The sequence below is a fragment of the Microtus pennsylvanicus genome, chromosome 14 (assembly GCF_037038515.1).
Source record: "Microtus pennsylvanicus isolate mMicPen1 chromosome 14, mMicPen1.hap1, whole genome shotgun sequence".
Taxonomy (NCBI): domain Eukaryota; kingdom Metazoa; phylum Chordata; class Mammalia; order Rodentia; family Cricetidae; genus Microtus; species Microtus pennsylvanicus.
The window spans coordinates 65,600,697-65,625,848 of record NC_134592.1 but is presented as its reverse complement, the minus strand read 5'-3'; positions in this window follow the sequence as shown (position 1 = coordinate 65,625,848).

The following is a 25,152-nucleotide window of genomic DNA, read 5'->3' as shown; positions in this document are numbered from 1 at the left end:
CATGTATAACCAGTCAATAGTGGGATAGCCAATTTCGTGTGTTGCTAAAAAAAAGAATGGATTCCATGTTGAGTTGCATTATGCTGTGCTGGGATAGTGTTCTTGTACCCTGTAATGATTTGTCCCTTGTATTGTCTTAATAAAGCACTGATTGACCAGTAGCCAGGCAGGAAGTACGGGTGAGGCGACCAGAGAAGGAGAATTCTGGGAAGAGGAAAGGCTCAGTCTGTAGTCACTAGCCAGATGCAGAGGAAGCAAGAAGAGAATGCCTCATAGAGTAAGGTACCAATTCACATGGCTAAACATAGATTAAGATAAGAATTATGGGTTTAATTAAGTTGTAAGAATTAGTTAATAATAAGCTGAAACTAATAGGCCAACCAGTTTATAGTTAATATAAGTCTTTGTGTGTTTCTTTGGGACTGAATGGTTGCAGGACCAGGCAGGATAGAACCTTTTGTTTACCATATTTAATATAAAAATAAACTTCATATAAATTAAAACAAACCCACTCAAACTATGGAGATGAATAAGCTGAATGTACACTCATAAGTGGGAAGATCACTTGTCATCATTTATATCAATCAATACAATAAAGAGTGTGATAGCCAATTTTGTGTGTTCCTAAAAAGGAAAAATAGAATTTATTTCATGTTGAGTTGCATTAGATCACAGAAGCTGTCCTGTAGCAGGAATCATTCACATCTTATATACTTTCAGTATCTTTCCCAAACTGCTAATGCCAGAGACTCCAACCAGACTCTAATTCTATAAAATAAGATATATTTTTGTGTGTTATAGGTTATTGTGTGTTCTTCCCTTTTTCTCCTTCCATAGATGGCCTGCTTATTGAAAGACCAATTTACTCAAATTCCCCATCAGCTTATTATTATACTGAACATTATTATTTAAAACAAGTAGTTCTTATTTACCCTTTGTTGAATAGTTTGATCAACAATGTGAAGAATCCCATGTGCAGAATACCAAGTAAGGACGAGATGTCTACTACCTAGTTCTATGTTGTTTGTTCAGAAGATATAGTTCAATGAATGCCCACAAATGTTGAAATGTTTTTCAGAACACATGTGCGCGTGTGCACACACACACACACCATGCACATAAAGAAATGAGTAAATAGATAACCTATTCATACTTACATTTAGTTTGAAATTTTTATTCTAAGAGCTTTTATTACTATTTTATCAGGTAATTTAAGATGTTTTAATGTTCAGCTCAAAATAATTTAAGTGAATTTTTCTGATGAACCTACTCTTTAGACTAGAAAGAGATCCACAGCTTCAGAGACAGGTGATTTCCTGAGGGAGATAATTTTTCTCCTTTATAATCTTACCTTCATTTTCAGTAATTCATCTCCTCGAGCAAGCTGGACGCATGCCTGTAGCCAAGGAGAGACAGCCCAGTTTCCCCACTCTAAATAGCAAATTTCTTTTGATCATGCAAAGGAAAAGGAGCAAACAGCCTCCAAGAAATATACTTCCAGAAAGAAGAAACTTTTTTTCCCTATCTTATTGCCTTTCCTTCTGAAATGCAAACCTGATGCTTGACTTAGAACACCCATCTTGGATTACAGACAGACGCTATGTTTTAAAGATAGCTGATGCCTAATTTTGATCAAGAGTGCATGTGAGAAGAAAGGACCTCAGAATGTGCCAGATGTCTCTCTGCTTTTTCTCAGTACTTTGATTATCTTAAAACTACTAGTACAATCTGATACTGGGTTTAATGACTGACTCATTCGAGTTAGAATTTAATTTAATCATTTGTGTGATTGTAGAAAAACATCATATAGCCAAACATAGTATCAGAGGACAGGGGTTTATATATTTTGAGCAAGAATATAATTCACATTTTTTCATTATGTTTGCTGGTATGTTTAGGTTTATTATTGGCTTCCTAATCTGTTTGGTTCTAAATGTCCTCCTGTTCTTTTTTGTTTTTTATCTCATCAATTATACTGTGAGCAATAGAAATGGGGTCATCACTCAGTACAACAAGGCCAATAAGTGCAACTGGGAGATTAAGGAGTGAATGTTGGGCTATTACAACAAGCAAGGAGCTGGGGGAAGGTAATTCTCAAAGCAATCATTCTGCAAACAAATAACCAAAAAGGACCTTTCATTGCTATAGGAACTTAAATACAATCACCAAGGAGAGGCTCATTTGCACAGAAACAGGAGAGTGTTCTTGAACATGCTAAGTTCTCAGTCACGTATCACCTGTTTTAAACATACTGATGTGAAAAGCTCTTGGAATGTGGCTCAGAATTACAATGATCATAATTTACCATAGGTTAACTACAAAGCAGTGTGAATAATTGACTTAGCGGTTTGGATTGTTCATTTGTAAATTTCTCTGAAGGGTTTTATTTGAAGCAAGCAAAAATACCTCAAAAATTTCAAGTATCTTATTAGTAAGTAAACAAGCATAACTCCCTACCCCCACACCATTTTATACACATGCCTAAGTATCGCTCCTTAATAACCTGACTGCCAGTTTGAAGTAGTGTTTGATGATTTGTATCATGGATTTTAGAGAATGATAATTTATTATTGTCAACTGGGATGGCCAACCACCAGTCAGCACCAGGGTATGCAAAAGAAAAAAAAATCCACAAATGTGACGAGAGCTATACTTTTCTATGCGAGGGGTAAATCAGGAAACAGACACTATCCCCAATGCTAACTTTCTCTTTTATTTCATCTTAAATATTCCTTTTTGAGAATCTCTCTGTCTCCACAAAGCTACATTCTTTACCTACAGCCACCTATCTCTCTTTACATGCATACATCTCTCTCCTACATGGCCATACATCTCTACACAGTTACATCTGTTTTCACACATCTACAGTCTTTCTTTTCACATACATTTGTCTTCTACATCTCTTTTCTATACGACTTCATCTGCCTTGCCTCCACATCGTTACAAATTTCCACACAGCCCCATCTATACATCTCACTAACATAGCTCTCTCACCACACAAGACTTTGCGTGGTTCCTAGGCACAGCTCCTCTACATAGCAGCAGCTCCTTCACACATCTCTGTCACACACGCACACACACACACACACACACATCTTCTACATCATTTGCTCACTCTTAATTCACTCTCACACTTCTCTCACACTTCTTCATCTGTCAAGCCTTCTCCCTCTGCCCATTCAGCTATATTCTTCTCTCAGCATACACATGCACAACTCTGTTCAGCTCTTTACATAGTAGCTCTTTGCATAACTGTACATGTCACTCCTCTCAAAGATAAACTCTGGACAATAATATGTTACATCTCCAGATGTAACATATTCTCATAACACAAGATGAGTCACATAGTCCTCTTAGGCTAGAGAGGTGACATCGACATGCCAGTAACACTTGGTGATGCACGTACCTCTAAGTTGGTGAGGGTTCCAAGATAGAAAGTAAACAGTTGGCTGAATCTTGAGCCTGTAACATAAACTGAGGCTGGAACTACATGCAAATTCAGTTACTGAAAGTTATGTTTACTAAGGTTGCGTCAAGCTCTGAACTTGAACCAGCAACAAACACCTTGGAAAATGAATTAATATATTTGTCTCTAGGGACAACCAGATATTTGTCTCCAGGAGCAACCAGTTCTGAAGTCTGAAATTAACTGTCTTTGTGACTAAAAATATTATTACTTTCCTATGTCAGTCCAAATAATAAAAAAAATCATAGCATTATTTCTCTTCATCAGAATTATGCAGCTTAAGCCTAAGTCATCTTCTTTACCATCCTCAGCTATGTGTGTCTAACAGATGGAATATGCACATGAGATAAACACCCATAGCAATTCTTAGGGAAGCAATGCAGTTCTTAGGGAAGAAATTAAGTGGCATATGAGAGAAATTATAATCAGAAAACGACCTGTTTCTACAGCCAGTACACCCATGGTCTTTGCCTACTGGGGCTCCCCAATTGAGAGTCATTTGTCTGGTTGGGCTACCTGATGAATGCTAGTTGTCACCTGCTGTATACCCCATGGCCCTCTGCAATTTATATTTTATTACTAATGTTTAGTCATTTCACTTCAGTTTTAACCTATTTCTTTGATATGGTAGTATCTGAGGAGAACTGTCTTCATTCTTTATCTTATGATATTTGAGTTCTGGCATCTGTTTTTTTCCCATTTATATTCTTTGTTGTTGTTTAATGTGTGTGGGTCTTTGGCCTGATGCATGTCTGTCCTCCACTGTGTGTTTTGTATATAGAGGGCTCTTAGTGTTCTTGAACTAGAGCTGTGTATGGTTACTAGCTGTCATGTGGGAATTGAACCCTGGCCATCTGGGAAAACAGCCAGTGATCTTAGTCATTAAACCATCTCTGCAGACACAGTTTAGGATAGAGAGGTTTCTGTCACCAAAATTAGTCATACTTAATATTTATTTGATTTTTACTGTTTTAATTTCTTCCCATTGAAATATTGTCTTTATACCTAACAACACAAGATTCAGAATGGTCAACTTACTCTTTGAGTCTTTGAAACAGATTTAAAAGCAATCATTTTAGTTATAGAATATTTTATTTGGCCTTTATTATCCCTGTCTTTAAAGGTTATTAATTTTTGCCTTCTATTCTTTATTTTATCTTTTGTTACCTTTTGGAGAGCTTAATACAAGGGATTTTGGTCATTTTCATCTTTGCAATTGCAATTTATTTTAGATCCAATCTCCTCCCATACTGGCTAAACATCTCCTTATTTTCAAATCCATGAAATACAATGTTTTTCTAAAAAGCCGAATATAATGTGTAAATATAATTCGTTTTCATTTTCCATTTACCAGTTGATGAACACCTATTCTTATTTAAACTTTATTGTTTCATTTTAATTAATCGTTATTTCTCTTGGTACTGGCTATATTTAAGTAGTCAGTTAGTCCAGTAGGTATGTAATGGTACAATCTAATGTTGTTTGGAACTTCTCAACAGGCAATGTTTAGTATGCATATTATGTTTTCTCTGTTTTTATTGTTGAATTTTTATTTCAAATTTTACATATATTTTCAGAGGCAATTATAACATTAAGGTCATTTTTCAAAAGCATGTGCGTTCTTCAGAGTTCCAGAAGTTAAAATTTCAGATTTCTAAAGAACCCTCTTAGACTTTTTATTCCAATTTCCCCAGAATCTTTTCTATTATACATTGGAACACTTTTATGACTGAGGAATGTCCTCAATAGGCCAATGTATGTAAAAACATGTCATCCATTTGTGAGTACTACACGGAAAGGTTATGGAACCATTCAGAGTTGCAGCCTCTCTGGAGCAAGCACATTACTGGGAGTGGGTTATGAGAGCTTAGAGCCAGGTTTCACTTTCAGTTTGTTATCTCTGCTTCCTATTTGCCATTGAGAGGTGATCTCTCCATTTCCTCTTTCTGCTTGCTGCAGCTATGACTTCCCACCATGGAGTGGACATGCTTGTCTAGGTACTTTGCTGGATGGGGACTCGGGTGGGGCTACAAAGTGCAAAGAGCAAGGGTTTAATGGTAATCTTGTAACAAGTGACTGCCTACTTTCCCTGCACAGACCCTAGAAAGACCTGGAAACTAGAAATACAATACACTCCTCCTCCACTGCTACATAACTGTATTTCACAACTAATGCTGATCTTTACTTCCTCAAGTATGGCAATCTTCTTACTTGCTTAAATTAGATTTCTAACTCTGATCATTTCCTCAACTTGTGACCTTTTCTCCATTCTCATTTGGGTTAATTTTTCACTGAAAGCAAATGTTTTCATCATTTTCCTATTTAGTATTTCATTTTATTTACATGACCTGGAAGAGTTCCTGTAATTGTAAAATGCCTTTTTTAATCATCGCCTATCCAGCATTCCTTGACTTGAACTTACTTAGCTCTGCTTGATTTCCTTGATTCCCCTTTCTTGTCTTCTCACTTTAGGATTTCCAAAGCTTAATTTTAAGCCAAGCCTTCTTCTGCCTTTTTTGTGATTCAGGTACATTCTGAGTGATCTTCGTTGAATCACGATGTCGAAACACTTTTAGGTTAGCAAGTCTTTTAGTTTCCTGTTTCTACCTTAATAAATTCCTATAGATTTAGAGACTTAGAGAAGCATATATTTGTCATCGCAGGGCTCTGCAGGTCAGAAGCCTTAGATACAGTGAGACTCTACCTTTCAATGGTCTTAAGTCACCAAAGTGATGTGTCAGCATGACTATTTCTGTACAGACATTCTGAGCTGAACGCCTCTCCATGTTCATTTGGTTCCTTGTCAGAATTCAGTTCCGTACTGTTGGAAATGGAGCTACATAATTCTTTGCTGGCTGTTGCTCATTGGTTTAACACCTGTCCTATTTCTTGGAATGTGGCCTCTATATTTACAATCAGAAATGGTGGACTACATAATTTTAATGCTTTAAATTTTCCCAACACAGCCTTTTCTCACACATTTCAGCCACTCTTTGCATTGGCATGTCCCTGACTCTTTCACCTTCCATTTCTGATGCTGGTGGCTCATGTAATTGCATTGAGCTAACTTAAGTATCCAGGCTATTATTACTCTCTTAAAGTCAAATCATTAGCAAACTTAATTCTACCTTCAAAATTTTTATCATAGTATCTAGATTAATAAGTAAGAAGGGAACAGGAAAGGGATATGTATAACTATAGCAATGCATTGCTAGAATTCTGGTAAAGAAAGCTATGTATGTCTGCAACCCAAAAGTCAAAACCTACCAAATATTTTGCTGTTAATAGGATATTATTTACTACTTTCCCTTAAGTCAATAAGTATAAATTAAGCTCCTATTATTTCATAAAATATTGCACATTTCATAAAATATTAAGACAATCTCTTAGGCTGTTGTTCCAGAATTCATATTTTAAGCCTTTCTGATAATTTTTTCACTTCTCACTCTGATGCATTTAAACTAGATAATTCATTTTTGTGATTTTTGTGATAACTCTCAGGTTATCCTTGTCTCCTGGCATGATGTCATCCTTTTTCATATTCGAACTTCTTTCCTAAATGAGGGGTTTTTGCAAATGATATCAAATAGCCTACTCCATTATCACTATCACCTGCTGGACGATAGTTGGAAGGAATATCCTCAGATATTTACTTTTTTTCACTTGGGATAATTTTTACAGCATTGGTTTTATGGCCATTATGGCTGCATGTTAAAGTTACATATTCACACACTCTAAAACTATTTGTTTTTGAAAGTCTGGCCCAGGGCCTTTCCACTTACCCATGAGCTTCACACGCTACATTCAAACAGGTTTTCCTATTTTGTATTGAAGAGGTAAACAAGCCTACTAATGGTTTTCTCCAAGCAGGCTCTGAAGTTAATAAAGACTTGATCTCTTAAGTGAACTGAAACATGGTTGACTCTCGCATGGCTGAAAATACATACGCAGTTTATTCCATGAGTGCTGACTTCGAGCTAGTGATAAGCATTGAAAGCCCAGGTTTGGTGGCAACTGTAACAAATAAAGAAGACAAACTGTGCAGCAGCACCATAAAATCTCCACAAGTGAAAGGCTGAGCACTTGACTCTAGGTTATTGCAGGAGTGCATGGGGATTAAGTGCTGTGTGATGAGAAGTAACTGGTCAGTTACCAAGAGGAAAGTGTGATTGAAGACCTAAGCATGTAAGGCTGTGTTAGAGCCTGACTGCATAGTCCCCAAACTGCAATTTATTGTCCAAGTGGAAACATGGATGTGACGAGGTGACAAAGAGGAGGAAACCATTGGCTCTGTCAAGATGTTACTAAGATGAAGGAATTGCCTCAGAGCTCATATGAGGGTCCTTATTTCTAACACCGCAATGCCCCAATGTTTGACTGAGGCAATAACATTAACTTGTGACTTATTTACATTCTAACTTTACCTTATTAGTAACTATGACAAATATTCCTCATTTGGGAGACAAAGAATAACAAAAGACATTTGCATGAGAAGGTAAAAGCAAATCGAGATAAAAATGAAGAAATACAACCGTTATCTGATAACAACTGTAAAGGAAATTGAAAATATTTTTGATGTAATTGATAATTTTAAATGAATAACTATACTATACAAACTATTTTCTAGTCATATAACCATAAGTAAGCAAGTAAATTGAAATATGAGGCTATCGTGAAAGATAATCGTGAGTGTAATAAACGAAGTCACGGAGTTCTCTGCCTAAGTGAGCACTGAAATCAGAGTGTGTGCTGAAGTAGGAAAGTGTTGGGATTGAGTCCAAATGTTGCATGCAAACCTTTTGAGTTTTCTCTGAAGAACTTTAGTCATGCAGTGGGTGAATATATTAGGTGTTGTTTCTCATATTTCAGTCCATGTTCCTTTAAACAGCATCAGTTTTCAATTTTTCACATTTGTGAATACCAGAAATAAAATAAAAAACCTGTACAATTATAACAAAGTGCATGTGATCACCAAGCTGAGAATCATCTGTCCTTACATATGTAGGTTGCCTCCTTCAGAGAAAATTAGGTAGAATTTTGTGAGGGCCTTCAAGATTCTAAGAAGACAAGGTGAACAACTAGAAAGTATGGTTTATAAAATCTAGTTCAATAGACTTTTCTGTAGATGCTCCTATGTTTGAGTTGAATGAGCACGTTTTATAAGAGGTCACAATGTTGAAAGACAGCAAAGAGCTGTATATGGGAGGGTTTGGAATGAAAAAACAAAAAGGAGAAATGATGTAATTATAATATTAAAAAAGTCTTATTCTCCTCAAGATAATAGGCTGTAAAGAATACAAGCCACACTAAATGTTTATGCATGTCCTCTAATCACGGGCCAGTTGTTTTGGGGAGCCAGGCTGAACTTTGAACTGATCCAGCCCCATCCATCCAGTTACTCACTGTGTACATCTGAGAATTCTGATACCAAGAAGCTAGGTGTAACAAACCCATCTATGACTCTTTTGGACTTCTAATTCACCTGGTCTGTAACTTTAATACGAATTTTTTGAGTGGTTACATTTTGCAGTAATTTAGTACAAATGACCTCCAGGAAACAAGATGAGTGTGATAGTCTCCGCTGTGTTTGCATGAGTCTCTGTGACGGCACTGCCATAATTTGGAACACTGTTTTTGTACCTAAATAAAGATTATATCTCTCAATAAGTGGCCTATTACCTAATAATAATTTAGAAAATCTCTTGTAAAAATATTTCTTTATATACATGCTGCATTTTCCTTTAGAGACTAAACTATCTCAGTTTTTTACTTTTTCTTCAATTATTATTTACCTATAGTACAGTGATAGTACCTGATAAGAGCTCAGTCTATTTGAGGTTTTGCCTTTGTTTAGTTATTTTCATCATTGGTTTTAGGTCTAGCAGTGAATTTTCATATATTGAGTGGATTTTAATTCTATTGTTTTTTTTTTTATTTTAGTTTTTTGCTTTGTTTTGTTTTGGATTTTGCAAATCTTGGGTCAGTAAGTTGGTTCAGGAGGGAATGGTGTCTGCTGCCAACCCTGACAACCTGAATCAGATCTCTGCACCCATCGGGTGGAAATAGAGAAACAACAGATTGTACACTAACATCCACAGACCTTTCTCACATACACACAACCACATGCAAGCACTTGAATGTGCATACGCACATACAAAAACGCAGACATATACAAGCATACAGAACAAATAGAGATGTAAAAAAATTCAGTTTTTATCTTGATGCTTGCAGAATTGGAAATTGAAAAGCAAAGCTTCTAGAAAGGTTATGTCTATGCAGAAAAAATATCAGGAAAGCATTAATGTCATGAATAATTATTTTCCAGGCAGTGACTGAAGTGTCATCTGCATCTCTTTGCCTGTAATACAGTAGAGTCACTACAGTATAGATACACTAATTCCCCACCTTGTTTGAAAATCCAGAACAAAGCTAGTGCTTCCTTGAAAGAACTTATCTCTGAGCCTAGTACTCTATCAAAAATAAAATATCTCTGAAAGATTAATATTTTGACAAATTTGGAATATTTTTGAAGGGTTTGCTATTTTTTCTTTATGTGCCGTGTTACTTATATTATTGACATTCATTAGAGAACATTATTACAAATTCCAACTTTTATGGAAAACTCATTTAAGGCAATATTGACCTTAAGTTCAGGACCCTTGATAAGGTTCCTAGTTTTAGTTTAATTGGCCTTGAAGCTATTTTAGGTATGTTTCTAAAATAGATCTTACCGTGTACTTGGCTTTCTTCCAAACGTGGATCCTCTTGCCTTAGCCTCCACAGGTTGCTGCCACTGCTGTGTAATACCATGCTGGAGTCCCTCTTTCCTCATTTTCATAAAATTGACTCTGGTGTAGAAACAGGTGAATATATCATTAAGTATCAAGCACTAATTTTGTCATGTTTAATAAATTCAAGTTGTCATCTTGAATATATTGAACAAAATCCATTGTTTTTGACCATTTAAATTTCAAGATGAATTTAAAATTAGGGGTGCTTTGTATTTGACTGGCTTATAAAATGTTAAAAACAAAAATGGGATCACATAGATGAATCTGCATGTACTTCTTGTTTACTTGAGAATTAAAAAAAAATAGAGGTGAGTTCCCCAGTGATTGCACAACTGCCAACAACATCTGAGAAAGTTATCTTTTGATGTTTGAACTGACAGCATGACGGATCTGGGTATGACATGTCAGTTACACCTCATTACTTTATCTCTTTGTTTGGTCCAGTTTTGAAGGCAATGTTTTCTCTGGACACATTCATTGTTTTGACAGCTTCATTCATGCCAAATTTGAAGACTACTCATCTGTTGCCTTTTAAAACACATGGTAAATTACCTTCTTGGAATGTCAAAACTCAGTGTTATTGCCCAAATACTTTACAGAGCATATTATAACCCTCCCTTCTTTTCCTCTCTCCTTCCCCTTCCCCATCCTGAGGATCTCAAGAGAAAAGTAAAATACTTCCTTCTATTAATTTAAATAATACATGGCTACTAATTCTAAAGTACTAGGAAAATAAGAAAATATAGACTTAGGAAGTAGAACTTTGACTTTATGCATTCTTTTAATATTGAAGAATACTCTGCACTTAAACATCATACAAGAATTGTAAAAGCCCACTACTTCTGCTAAGCATCTTCATTGAGTATAAGGCTCTGGAGGGAAAGAGCTGGATGAAGGGTTTGGCATGGGAACTGGAGGGTTGGGTTGGGGAAAGATAGAGGGAAGTAGTAATGGAAGAGACAGCTTCAATCAGGGAGTACCTTTAGGATAAGCTACAAACCTAGTGCAATGGAAACACCCAAGGATCCATAAGAGCGGCCCTAGCTAAGACTCCTAGAAATGGGGGATATGGAGACTGAACCACTGAACCAGCCGTTTCCTGTAACCAGGCAAGACCTTCAGCAGAGGCATTGGTACGACAACCTGGCTAAATAACCTTACGTTTTGCCCTGCTGCGAAATATGCTAGAGTAAAGGTGGCACAGAAATTGTGTACTGGCCAAATCATAACTAGTCCAGCTTAAGACACATACAGTGAGAGCGAGTCCAACTCTACCACCACCAGAAAGGCCAGGACCCATAGTCAGGACAACCAAGACCTAGGATAGAACTGAACATGACTGGAAAAAAAATAAGGAATGATTCCTAATGATTTTCTACTACTCATAGATTGGCACTTATCACAATTGTCATTTAGGAAGCAACTGATGGAAACAGATGCAGAGACCCCAGCCCTGACTCAAACATCAGTCAGAAGTTCAGGAATCCTGTAGAAGATGGGGAGGAAGGACTATAATCAACTAACCTGAGTTCATAATGACTCACAGAGACTGAACCACCAACTAGAGAACTTGCATGGGATTGATGTAGGCTCTCTACACATGTTATAGTTGTGTGGCTTGGTCTTCTTATGGGTCTGTTAAGAGTGGGAGCAGGCGATATTTCTGACTCTGTGATCTACTTTTAGCCATAATTTCTTCTTATTGGGTTGCCTTTTCAAGCTTCAGTATGGAGGAGGCTCCTGATCTTATTGTTACTTGATATACCATGGCTGGCTGATATGCATGGAAGGCTTGCTCTTTTCTGAAGAGAAAGAAAGGCTAGTGGATTGGGGAATGGTTGGAGAGGGGAGGTTGGGAGGGATTTGTGAGGAGAGAAGGAAGAAGGAAGGAAGGGGAAACTATGACTCACCTAGAAAAAGTAATTAATTAATAACAATAAAAACAATATGACTCATTGGCTGCCCCCAAGCTTCTGGGATTAAATTCCTTTCTGTTAATTAACATAAACAATTATGTTTTATTATGACAATGTCATAATAAAAGCATATGTATAATAAGTTCCCACAATATCCTTAATTTTTTATAAGGATTTTAAACCATAAGGAAATGGGAAGAGACTTTAATAAAAAGACTATAAAAGTACTTTACCCTGGTGGTAATAACTGCATTTATTGCAATAATATTATAAGCTGCACTTGCTTAAAAATTAGTTATCCACTTGTGCATCGTATCTGAACTTACTGTCCTGTGTGAAACTCTTGAGTTTCTGAGAGTCATTGAGGTGCACAGTGTCTCATGAAATAGTCTCAAGCAGAACTCAAAATTCTAGTCTCTTTTCTCTATCTGCATGGAATATATCCTGTTTTATTAATACATAGGCTTAGAGTAAGACAGAGAAATGGTTTTACTTAAAATATAAGTACAGAGTTTGAGCATATGAAGAAAGGATTCTTCTATGGTGACACCGCTGTCTTGAAACCTATTCACCTGTATTTTCTCTCACAATTATTAGCTTCTAAGAAAGAAACAATGAAGAAACCAGCAGTGAACAATAAAATTTTGCATAGTAAAAATCATTAGAAGAAATTTCAACTGAAGTATTAAATTTTTAATTTTGGAGAACTATCAAATGGATAATAATGTTGTTAGATGAACACAATTTATAAATATGTGCACTTTGGGAGAAAAGTGTAAATGCATAAATGTTTGCCATTAGCACATCACCTTGATGTTGGGCAAGAGATGAAGGATGATTTCTCCCATATAATACTGAAATCATAAAACTAGTAGTTTAAGTGGTTACTTTCTCAATCATGCTGCTTAAGACAAAATTATTTTCAAGGTACAAACTATGTGCTTTATGACTTTATTTTATGTGCTAATGTAAGGTCACCATGGCCTTTCTCACATAAATATCAGAAGCATAAAATACATTTTGGGGACACATATAATGCTTCAGCACCATTAGAATTCTAACTTAACTCCATGATTTTTTTATTATAATTGTATGTGTTTAGGTGAATGCCTATGAAATGCATATGTGTGCATGTATTTATGTTTTTATGTAGGTAGGCATGCATGATAACTTTGTGTGAGTGGATGGAAGTAATAGGTCAACACCCCATGTTTTCCTCATTGGCTTCTGCGTCTTGCATTTTGAACTCACCTATTTAGACTAAACCATCAGGACAGAAAGTCTTCATGATCTACCTGTTTTTGTGCCACACTGCTCCTTGTACTGGGGTGCACACACGACTGTCATGAGCTTTAACATACGTCCCTAGGTCCACAAATAATCATTTTAAGTTAGTCTAATTCATGCTGGAAACTGCAGCTCTAGCATCTTTTTTCTAGTATAGCATGATTTTTAAAATTTTATTTATTCTTTATTTTTTGAGCATTCTGATATGTCTTTAAGACTGATGACAACACAAGCTAGATATAAAGAAGAGCATGAGGCTCTGCTTCATAAGCCAAGAGAGAGGTGTTCTGGACAAATGCCCCTGCACTGCCTTTTCCTAATCATGCCCAAGTAAACACAAAGCTGTTGTTTTTTTCTCACTGCCCTATTGAAACGTCCCCATGATGACATCCATTTATCATTTAGGGATGGACAGACACACAGGTGTAATGGTTGTCTGCCTTCTGAGGGCAAAGGACTCTTGTAGACAGCTTCAACTGTAAAAATTGAGCCTCCTCATGTATAAGGATGCATGTTTTTACTTAGGTATTTATCTGAAGAATGTTTAAGTTAGTATGTCACAAAGTCAACTGTTAAATTCATTGCCATAGAAAGTACACAAGAAACATTCTAGCTGCTGGTTGTGGAGCTCATAAGTTATAGAAACACTGAAGTTAAAGTATGCTCATTCTTATTGAGAGGGGTTTATGTGGTAAATTGGTAAAAATCTAATATATTTCTCTTACATTCTTGAATACAAAATTCCTTGTATTACCCTTAATAAAGTTATTTATCTAATACATTTTTATAAATATTCTCATGTCAAGACTAGATAAAATTGCTCAGAATTTTCTTGTGTCATGCTTTGAATTTTACATGCACACGGGCAATGTTAAATAATGTACAGGATAAACATTCTTTAGCCAAAGCAGCGTTGGGAGATATTTATTACAGCTGATGGGAGTCTTTTTACAGCAGAGTCAATCAATTATGCATCAACTGATCACTAACAAGCTGATATATCATCATTTTATTATGATGAATATGGTCATTAGAAAAATAGAGTCTAAGTTAACTGTTAGTTATTAGGAGAATGACTTTGACTTTAACCTGGTCTGCCTCTTACCCAAGGTCTTAAACTGGGCATGAGCTCCTTGTCCTTTAAAGGGGACATATAAAGATATTTGGAGAAACGGTTGCCATGTGGGCGTGGAAGAAGCAGCTGTCACCTAATGAGTAGTGTGTCGAATCACACCATCATAGAACTCTGGCAAACTGTGTGGCAGTAGAGAACAAACCTAACTTTAAATTATTAAGAAACAGGTAGCTTTTCTGAATCTCTATTTCATGTTTGAAAGTTAAAACTAGAAATGACTGTGCAAAAATGTAGTAATAACAGACACAGATATTATTGTTCTTGGCTTTTCAATATTTCATGCACAGTCTTACCTAAGGACTTCAGCACTTCATCTTCTGCCTGCTCGGCAGGCTCCTCACACAGAGTATGTTACAGCTATCTTCCTCAATGGCTTCACATTTAGGAACAAGCAAGTGTATAGATGAAACCCCAGTAACTGATTGAAAAGTCTAATCTAACAATTGTTTTAATACTTTATATTCTCCCTTTCCAACTATATTTTCACCATAGAACTCATGAACACATTACATACCATATTGTATGTCTACACAAACTCATACTAGTGTACGCATTTGTGTATGCAAAATGTTTGTCTTTATCTGAAATATACATTGAATACATATACATTCATTATGTAAAAATAAATATTTGTATATAATACATATTTCTTTGTGGCATTTTTAGTTGTGTAAACAGAAGTGGATTGTGTATCACATGGCTAGGAAGAAGATTGTCTTTAAATTAAATCATCATTGATCCTCCTCTGTCGGATATTTTAACAGCAGTAGAGATAGTACTAGAAAAGAAAATAATCCAGTCCTTCTCTCATGGAGCTTATATTCCATATACTATCATGAAATAAATACACTGCCAGTGACCCCACAAAGTGCCCCTGCCATATAACTGTCACCCACATTCAGAGGGCCTAGTTTGGACCTATGCAGGTTTTCCCACTGTCAGTCCAGAGTCTCATTAGCTCAGGTCAGCTCTTTTTGTGGGTTTCCCCATCAGGGTCTTGACCCCTCTGCTCATATTACCACTCTTCCATCTCTGCGACAGGACTTTGGAAACTAAGCCCAGTGCTAGCCGTGGATCTCTCCATCTGTTTCCATCATTTGCTGGTGAAGGGTCTATGTTGACAATTAAGATAGTCATCAATCTGATTACAGGGCAAGGCCAATTCGGGCACCCTCTCCACTCTCTCTTAGGGCCTTAGCTAAGGTCATCCTTGTTGATTCCTTGGAACTTCCCAAGTGCCAGGTTTCTTGCCAGCCCCATAATTGCTCTCACTCAAGATATCTCTTTCTTTGCTCTCTCTCTCTCTGTCCTTCCCCCATCTCGGCCATCTCATTTTCTCATGTTCTCTTTCCTTCTCTCCTTCCTCTCCTCTTCCACTTCTGCCTTCCAGTCTCTCCTCATCCCCACATTCCCAATTTTCTCAGAACTTGTCTATTTCCCCTTCTCAGGGGGATCCATGTATGTTTCTCTTACGGTTCTCCTTGTTACCTAGCTTCTTTGGAGTTGTGGACTATAGGCTTGTTATCCTTTGCTTTATGTCTAATATCCACTTATGAGTGAGTACATACATGTTTGTTTTTCTGAGTTTTGGTTCCCTCACTCAATATGATGTTTTCTAGTTCCATCCATTTACACGCAATTTTTAAGATGTTGCTGTTTTTACTGCTGAATAGTACTCCATTGTGTAAATGTACTATTTTCCTTATCCATTCTTCTGCTGAGGGGCATCTAGATTGTTTCCAGATTCCAGCTATTACAAATAATGCTACTATGAACATACTAGATCAAATGTCCTCGTAGTATGATTGAGCATCTTTGGATATATGCACAAGAGTGGGGTTGCTGGATCTTGAAGTTGGTGGATTCCCAATTTCCTAAGAAACTGCCATACTGATTTCCAAAATGGTTGTACAAGTTTGGATGCCCACTAGCAGTGGAAGAGACCCCCCCCCCTTACTCTACATCCTATCCAGCATAAGCTATCATTGGTGTTTCTGATCTTAGCCATTCTCACTGGTGTAACATGAGATCTCAGAGCCATTTTGATTCACATTTCACTGATAGCAAAGGATGTTGATCAGTATCTTGAGTCTTTCAGGCATTTGAAATTCTCCTTTTGAGAATTCTCTGTTTAGCTATTTGCCTCATTATTTAATTGGATTATTTGGTGTTTTGATGTCTAGGCTTTTTTTTTTAAAATTCTATGTATTATTGCTCTCATATTTAAGAAGTGTTCTCCTGTGCTTATGCATTCAAAACTGCTTCCCATTTCTCATCTATGAGGTTCAGTGTGGCTGAACTTATATTGAGGTCTTCGATTCTTTTAGACTTGATATTTCTGTATATCAAGTCTATGATATGATATGATATGATATGATATGATATGATATGATATGATATGATATGATGTGGATCTATCTGCATTATTCTTCCTGTTGATATCCAGTTAAACCAGCACTTTTGTTGAAGATGCTTTCTTTTTACACTGTACAATTTTGGCTTCTTTAAAAAAATCAAGTGTTTATAGGTGTGTGGATTAATATCAGTATCTTCATTTTGATTATATTGGTCCACCTATCTTTTTTTATGTCACTACCCAGGTATTTTCATTACCGTAGCTCTATAATAAAGCTTACTGTCAGAGATGGTGATGCCTCTGGAAGTTCCTTTTTGTACTGGATTGTTATGGCTATCATTGTTTTTATTGGTTTCCATATGGAGTTGTGAATTGTTTTTTATTGATTATATTGAGCTATACATTTTTCGCTGCTCCCTTCCCTGCCTCTACCCTTCAACCCTCTTCCACAGGCCCCATACTCCCAATTTACTCAGAAGATCTTGTCTTTTACTACTTCCCATATAGTTTAGATCTATGTAAGTCTCTTAGTGTCCTCATTGTTGGCTAAGTTCTCTGGGATTGTGGTCTGTAGGCTGGTTTTCTTTGCTTTATGTTTTAAAAACACTTATGAGTGAATACATAGGATAATTGTCTTTCTGGGTCCGTGTTACCTCACTCAAAATGATGTTTTCTAGCTTCCTGCGAAATTCAAGATGTCGTTATATTTTTGTGCTGTGTAGTACTCCATTGTGTAAGTGTACCACATTTTTCTTATCCATTTTTTGGTCAAGGGGCATTTAGGTTGTTTCTAGGTTCTGGCTATGACAAACAATGCTGCTATGAACATAGTTGAACACATATTTTTGTTGCATGATTGAGCATCCTTTGGATATATACCCAAAAGTGGTATTGCTGGGTGTTGAGGAAGGTTGTTTCCTAATTTTCTGAAAAATCACCATACAGATATCCAAAGAGGCTGTATCAGCTTGCACTCCCACCAACAATGCAGGAGTGTTACCTTTTCCCCACAACCTCTCCAGCATAAGTTGTCATCAGTGTTTTTGATCTTGCTTATTCTTACAGGTATAAGATGGAATTTCAGAGTTGTTTTCATTTGCATTTCTCTGATGACTAAGGATGTTGGACATTTCCTTAAGTGTCTTTCAGCCATTTTAGATTCCTCTGTTGAGAGGTCTCTGTTTAGGTCTATACTCCATTTTTTTATTAGATTATGTATTCCTTTGGTATCCAATTTCTTGAGTTCTTTGTATATTTTGGAGATCAGACCTCTGTCTGATGAGGGGTTAGTGAAGATCTTTTCCCATTCTGTAGGCTGTTGTTTTGTCTTGTTGACGGTTTTTAGTATTCTTTCTTTATTCTGTATGCTTAGTATTTTGATTATTCTATGGTGGTGGACGTTTTTTTATCCAGTCTATTTGGTGTTCTGTAAGCTTCTTGTACCTTTATAGGCATATCCTTCTTTATGTTGGAAATTTTTCTTTTATGATTTTGTTAAACATATTTTCTGTGCCTTTGAGCAGGAGTTCTACTTTTTCTAGCACTACTTTTCTTAGGTTTGGTCTAAGACACATTTAGGTAATTTCCCAGATTTTCTTGATGTTTTGTGTTAAGAATTTGTTGTATTTAACATTTTCTTTTACAAATGAATCTAATTCCTCTACTGTATTTTCAGCTCCTCAGAGTCTCTCTTCCATCTCCTGTATCTTGTTGGTTAGGCTTGCATCTGTAGTTCTTGTCCATTTATTCAGGTTTTCTATTTCCAGAATACCCTCAGCTTATGTGTGATTTTTTATTGCCTCTATTTCAGATTTTAAGTCTTACTGAAATGTTGCTTCACATGTTTGATTTTTTTCTTGGTTTTCTTTAAAAGATTTTTTGATTTCTTCCATTTTTTTGTTTTCCCTTTTCTCTATTTCTTTAAGGGAATTTTTCATTTCCCTTTTAAGGTTCTCTATCAGCTTCATAAAATTATATTTAAAGTCATTTATTTCTGTTCTTTCTGTTTTAGGATGTTCAGGTCTTCCTGTTGTATGACTGCTGGGCTCTGGTGTTGCCATGTTGTTTTTTAGGTTGTTGAATTTATACTTTAGTTCCTACCCATCTTTTTCTCCAATTGGTGCATGCAGTGTCTTTGTTGCTTGATCCAATCCTTGCAGTCAGTGTCTGTCTCAGGAATCTTCTCTTGGACTGATCTTTGAAGTTTCTCTCTGTATCCTTGGGAGCTGCTCTTGATCTGCTCTGTACATTTATTGTTTGTGTCTCAGGGAGCCACTGAGATCTCTGGGAATGGGTGGGTTTGAGGGTAGAATGGGACTTGTAGTTTATAGCATCTGATGGATATGGGTGTTGGAGCAGTTTTTCTGCTAGAGGCTTACCTGCAGGCAGCTTATGCAGCTGAGGTGGGTAGTGGAAGGGCCCAGAGTTTTGGCCCATTGCCTAGGGCCTAGAGACTGGGCTATCCAGCTGGGGAGCTGGTCACTCACTTCTTGGTCTGCTCTGTGCTGTTGCTGTCTGCCCCATTTTATTTTTGATTGAGTTATTGACCTATAAGTATGTTTCTCTTTATTTTATTTTACTTTTTAGGAATGATTATATATCTTTTGTATCTTATGTATATACGTATTTTGTCTGACTGTGCATAAGTGCCCTGTATATGTATCTGGTACCCACAAATGCCAGGAGATCCCCCCGAGCTTCAGTTATGACTGTTTGTGGGCTGCTATGTGAGTTGTAAGAATCATACCCTGGTCCTCTACAAGAGTAACAAGTGATATTAATCATGGAACAATTTCTCCTGCCCCTTTATTTTCTTGTAAAAAATTAAATTTATGTCTTTCATAGATCTCATCATCTGTCCTTCATAGTAAGTGTGTAACTTGAAGAACACCCTCCGCACTACATGGCATCTTCAAGTGGTGGCATTTGTTGGTCACTGATTCTGTCTTTCACCATGTGACATTAATTTATAACAATTTTCTTGAGACACCAAATACCATCTTTTGAAGATTATTGTTTATTAGGTCAATTTTATCTCAAATGATCATATACCATTCTCTCAGGAGTCATAAGCCTCACTGGCCATGAAAGAAGCTACTCACTAGAATGTGCTTGCCATTGAACTTGTAGCTTATCTTTTCCTGTTTTACAATAATTCCAAATAAGTGATATGTGAATAGAGTCTACATCTTCAAAGAACAAGCTCTTTTCTTTTCTTTTTTTTTTTCCTCTGTGGATCAGTAGACCAAAACATTTCAAAACATGATTCGGTGGTTAGCTGTTGTTTTCCTAAGACACCCTATTAAGAAAACCAGTATTTTATACTGTTTAGAGACATATTAAAAGAAACAAGAGAACAAGAAAAGTATTTAGGCAGTAGTCCCAAGGTAATGGACCATAAAAGAATCTTGCTAAAGGCCTAAGACCAAAGGCCAGACTGACAACTTGTCTAATTGCTAACATTGTGTAGTTCTATCAGCAGGGTGCAGTGATCTATGGACCATTGATTAGAATTTTCTCCTTCACTGGATGGACCTAAAAATAGAAACAGTTCAATAGCAAGTAAGTGAGATTATGGGTGGTCCTATGGCAATGTGGGAAAGAAAATCTCTGTCAGAGCAATAGGGGAAATTAACCTGCCAAAATAAACAATTTAAATATTCATTTTAAGAAAGTCTTTTTTGCCATCAAATATTTTAGGCGTCTGATTTTGGAATAAGTTGAGAGAGTAATTTGATATAATTGTAAAGAAATTGAAAAGCAGTTCCTGTACTGTATTTATGTTCATTTATGTTCAGGTAATCAAGTTCTTCCATATACCCAGGAGGTGGTTAACCCTTGTTGAAAGCCTATTAGAAGGGTGCAATTACAAGAAAGGCTTCCTAATGAGAGCTGAAAACAATGAATCATAAATGACCTTGCAATGAAATTATTAAACACACCCAACTGAAGTAACCTAAGGTTACTTATCAGTGCCATGCCAAGAATAGACATATATCTGATTTAATAATGTGCCACACTAAGGGTCATACTAAGAAACAGCATCCCCAAGGAGAAAGCTCCAACAGAACAACATTCTTAGGATTATTCATAGAGAAAAACTTTAATAGTTTGGTGGCCATGGGCAATGAAATAAAGGCCAACAATCTAGGGAAATGGACTTTATCTAATTTAATGTGATCACCTTTATTTCCTGTTTTTTTTTCTAGTTTCAAATGCCATTGGAATTAATGCTCAGCCATTTCTGCTTCCTTATGATTAGCTTGTTATATAATGCCTACTCCAGACAATCCCCATAATGTTTATGTGACCAGCAACCAAGGATTATGTGGCTTTTTCTTCATCTTGTTTCAGTTCATTTCATGCATCTATCAGTTTTGTAATTTGACATCTCATAAAGAAATGAAAGAAATTCTTTATTTGCTGTCATTTACATTGCCTATAAATGGAGTGCTCCTTAACGCCCATATTATTTATCCTGTTAAATCACTGATGAGGAAGAGATTTTATTTGTGTAGTAATTTAGTTTAGCTGGTGTATTGTCTGAGATGTTTATAAGTGATAAGCTTTGTTTCAAATTAAAGCTGTGGGTGGAGGAGGTGTCAAAAATTAACAGGCCTGCAGGGTTGCTGAAATGTTTGAGATTTGCAGTAGTGGAGGAGGAAGAACCACAAGTTACATTTTCCAGGAAAGAGACTTTATGGTAAAAATTTGCAGGATTTCTAAAGCACATTTGAAATAGAGGGGTGTAGTTATAAAAGTTTATCAGTGGAAAGCAAGAGGGTGCATTAGTAAGATGTTCCTTCATCGATATCTGAAAACAAGCAAAGGAAAGCAAGTTTTTTTTTTCCCCCTAGAATAGGCATCCAGTATACTCCTGCTGCTCCTAGAAAGAAAACTTCACCTGCGAAACACACTACTGTCTTCAGCTGAGGGAGATTACTAGAAGGGAACTCAGATAAGCACTGTCAGATTTCAAGACTCCTGTAAGTCATAAAAATGAAGTTCATTTTGTGTACCCATCATGGTCTTGACCTCTTTGCTCATATTCTTACTCGTCCCACTCTTCAACTGGACTTTGGGAGCTCAGTCCAGAGCTCAAATGCATGTCTCTGCCTGTTTCCACAAGCTCTATAGTGATATTTCAGATATTCATCAGTCTGACTACAGGACAAAACCAGTTCCGGTACCCTCTCCTCTATTGCTTAGAGTCTTAGCTGGGATTACTGGGAACATCTCTAGTGCCAGGTTTCTTGCTAGCCCCATAATGGCTCATTCAATCAAAATATCTCTTTCCTTGCTCTCATCTCTGTCCTTTCTCTATCTCAACTATCCCATTCCCTCAAGTTCTCCTCCCCGCTCCACTTCTTCCCTCATCTTCCCCTCCTGCTCTCCCTACTGCCCCACCCCCTTGCTCCCAATTTTGTCAGGTTATCTTTTCTATTTCCCCTCTCCAGGTGGATCTATGTATGTTTTTCTTAGGGTTCACCTTGTTACTTAGCTTCTCTCAGATCATGAAGTATAGGCTAAATGTCCTTTGCTTTACAGCCAGTATACATTTATGAGTGAGTACATACCATGTTCATCTTTCTGGGTCTTGCTTACCTCACTCAGAATATTGTTTCCTATTTTCATCCACTTGCATGCAAATTTCATTGTTCATTGTTTCTTTACCACTGAGTAGTACTCTAAAGTATAAATGTGCCACATTTTCTTTATCCATTCCTCCATTGAGGGGCATCTAGGTTTTTCCAGGTTCTGGCTATTACAAATAAAGATGCTATGAACATAGTTGAACAAATGTCCTAGAACAGGGAAGGGAACAGCATAGGACCAAACAACTTCCTCTGAATGAGGGTGTAGTTGTATTACTGGGATAGACTTCAGGGCCATTGGCAGCGGCACCAGTATTTTTCCCTACTGCTTGAGCTCACTTTTCTTGGAACCTCTTCTCTTTGGATAGATATCTTTTTGATCCTAGATATAGTAGGTAGGGTCTTGAACCTTCCCTAAAGCAATGTGCCTTGTTCTCTCTGAGGAGTGGAGGTTGGCTGGGAGAGTAAAAAGAGGGAATGGGAGGAGGGTACGGAGTGAGAACTGGGATTGGTACGTAAAATGAAAAAAAGATTGTTTGTTTTCTTTTTTAAAAAAATAAAATAAAATGAGCATTCATCTCTAAGAGTACAAGATGCAATATGAACATCTCACCAGATCATAGACCACTTGTTGTATGCATTCTGCAGCTCCACATGTGTCCTAGTCTTCAGAACCTCTTCACGGTTCTGATGTCCCGAACCCTGGAGAACATAATGATGAAACTAACCATCATTATCATCAGCAAAAATCTGATGTGGATAAGATACAGACCTTTGCACAGACCCCTGTATCTTATACTGAGGCTACATTATAGATCCCCCATCATTTCTGAAGCTCTACTGAATAGTCTTTCCTAGTAGGAAGATCTTAGAACTATTTTTGTTTCATTGCATTTTTAATGTTAAATTATATTTTACTTTTTATATGTTAGGAAAAAATAACGCATTCTAAGAATTGCATGCGGAAGTTTTTTTCTTCCATAATGTGGGCTGTGAGGATCAAATTCATGTCCTTAGTATTGGCAGCAAGTAGCCTTACCCACTGTACAATGGTTACCAGCCTCCTGAGTTTTGTGTTGTTACTGCTTGACAGGTCATATATATATTACATTTTGATCATACTTATCTTTTCACAATTTCTTATACTGTTACTTCTCTCACAACTCCATCCTCTTATTCTTATCTCTTTGATTTGTTTATGGTTTTGCTTTGCAACTCTCTGGGTTTAACCAGCAACACCTACACAGGGATGGGTGTGAAGTTATCTACCCCAGCATGGGTAACTGACAGGTGCCTATATCAGTGGATATGATGACTTCATCTCACCTGGAGGCCCTTGAGTTTGGTTATCCCCTTTAGGTGGGGCTACAGCTTCCTGTTTCCAGTCTAAGGACTGAATGTTTATGGCTCACTATTCCACATACCATATTCAGGCAAGTGCCAGGGCCATGTCATATGTACAAGGCAAGATCTCATGACTTTCACATCATCATTTACATTTTACATTCTTCCCATGTCTCCTATAATGTTCCTTCAGCCTTGGAGAGAATGATATGAGTGACCCGTTTATGGCTAAGTGTCGGCATCTTGACCAGTGCAACATTACTATGGTTATCACAATTAGCTCAGGTAGTATTGCTATGTTGCTCCATTGTGGAACATTTGGTAAGAATCACTGCAGAGAATCCACTGCCTACAAGTCATCACTCACAAGGAGGGTACAGGTGTAAGTAGAAGGAAAGGTACCCCTCCATGAGATTAACATTGGAGTCTGAAACACTTCTCATCCTATTTGTAGGAGATCAACCCTATTCATAACTTATCTATTGAAGGTGTTACTTGATGTACCTGAAACAAAAGGGTTGCTGGTGGGGATTTCTGAACAAATAGTGCTACAAAATTAGGAGAGCACATTTTCATGGCTCATGAATTTACATGAAGCTGACATTTTTTTTTTTTTTTGGATTTTTGAGACAGGGTTTCTCTGTATCTTTGGAGCCTGTCCTGGAACTAGCTCTTGTAGACCAGGCTGGCCTCGAACTCACAGAGATCTGCCTGCCTCTGCCTCCTGAGTGCTGGGATTAAAGGCGTGCGCCACCACTACCAGGATAAAGCTGACTATTTTTTAATCATTGCCATTCTTCATTATAGCTAATTCTGAATGCTGTGGATTACAATCCTGTTTTGAGAATTTACTGCTAATTTGAAACAATGTCTCCGTAGTGTATGATTCATAGGTCAGTCCCGCAGCAGGGTCCTTGGAGTTTGTGGGTTAGAGACACATGCCTGAGAAGAGAATACACTGAATGTAGTGAGAAGTTTAGCAATATTTCTATTTCTCCAGGTCATAAGAAGTTTGTTGCAACATTCTTAAAAAAAAAAGAAAAAATAGAAAGAAAGTAAACAAAACCCATTTTTAATGTTTTCAAGAAAAATATATTTTATTTTTACAATACCCTTAAATTTATTCTTTATATCATGCAATGATGATTTCAAAAACAAACATAAGAGCATTTAACTCATATGACTAAACATCCAAAGGTTTATTTTTAGTTTTTTTTTTCACAAGAACTCTCACATTTGTCTTCGTATTTATGGTCTACCACT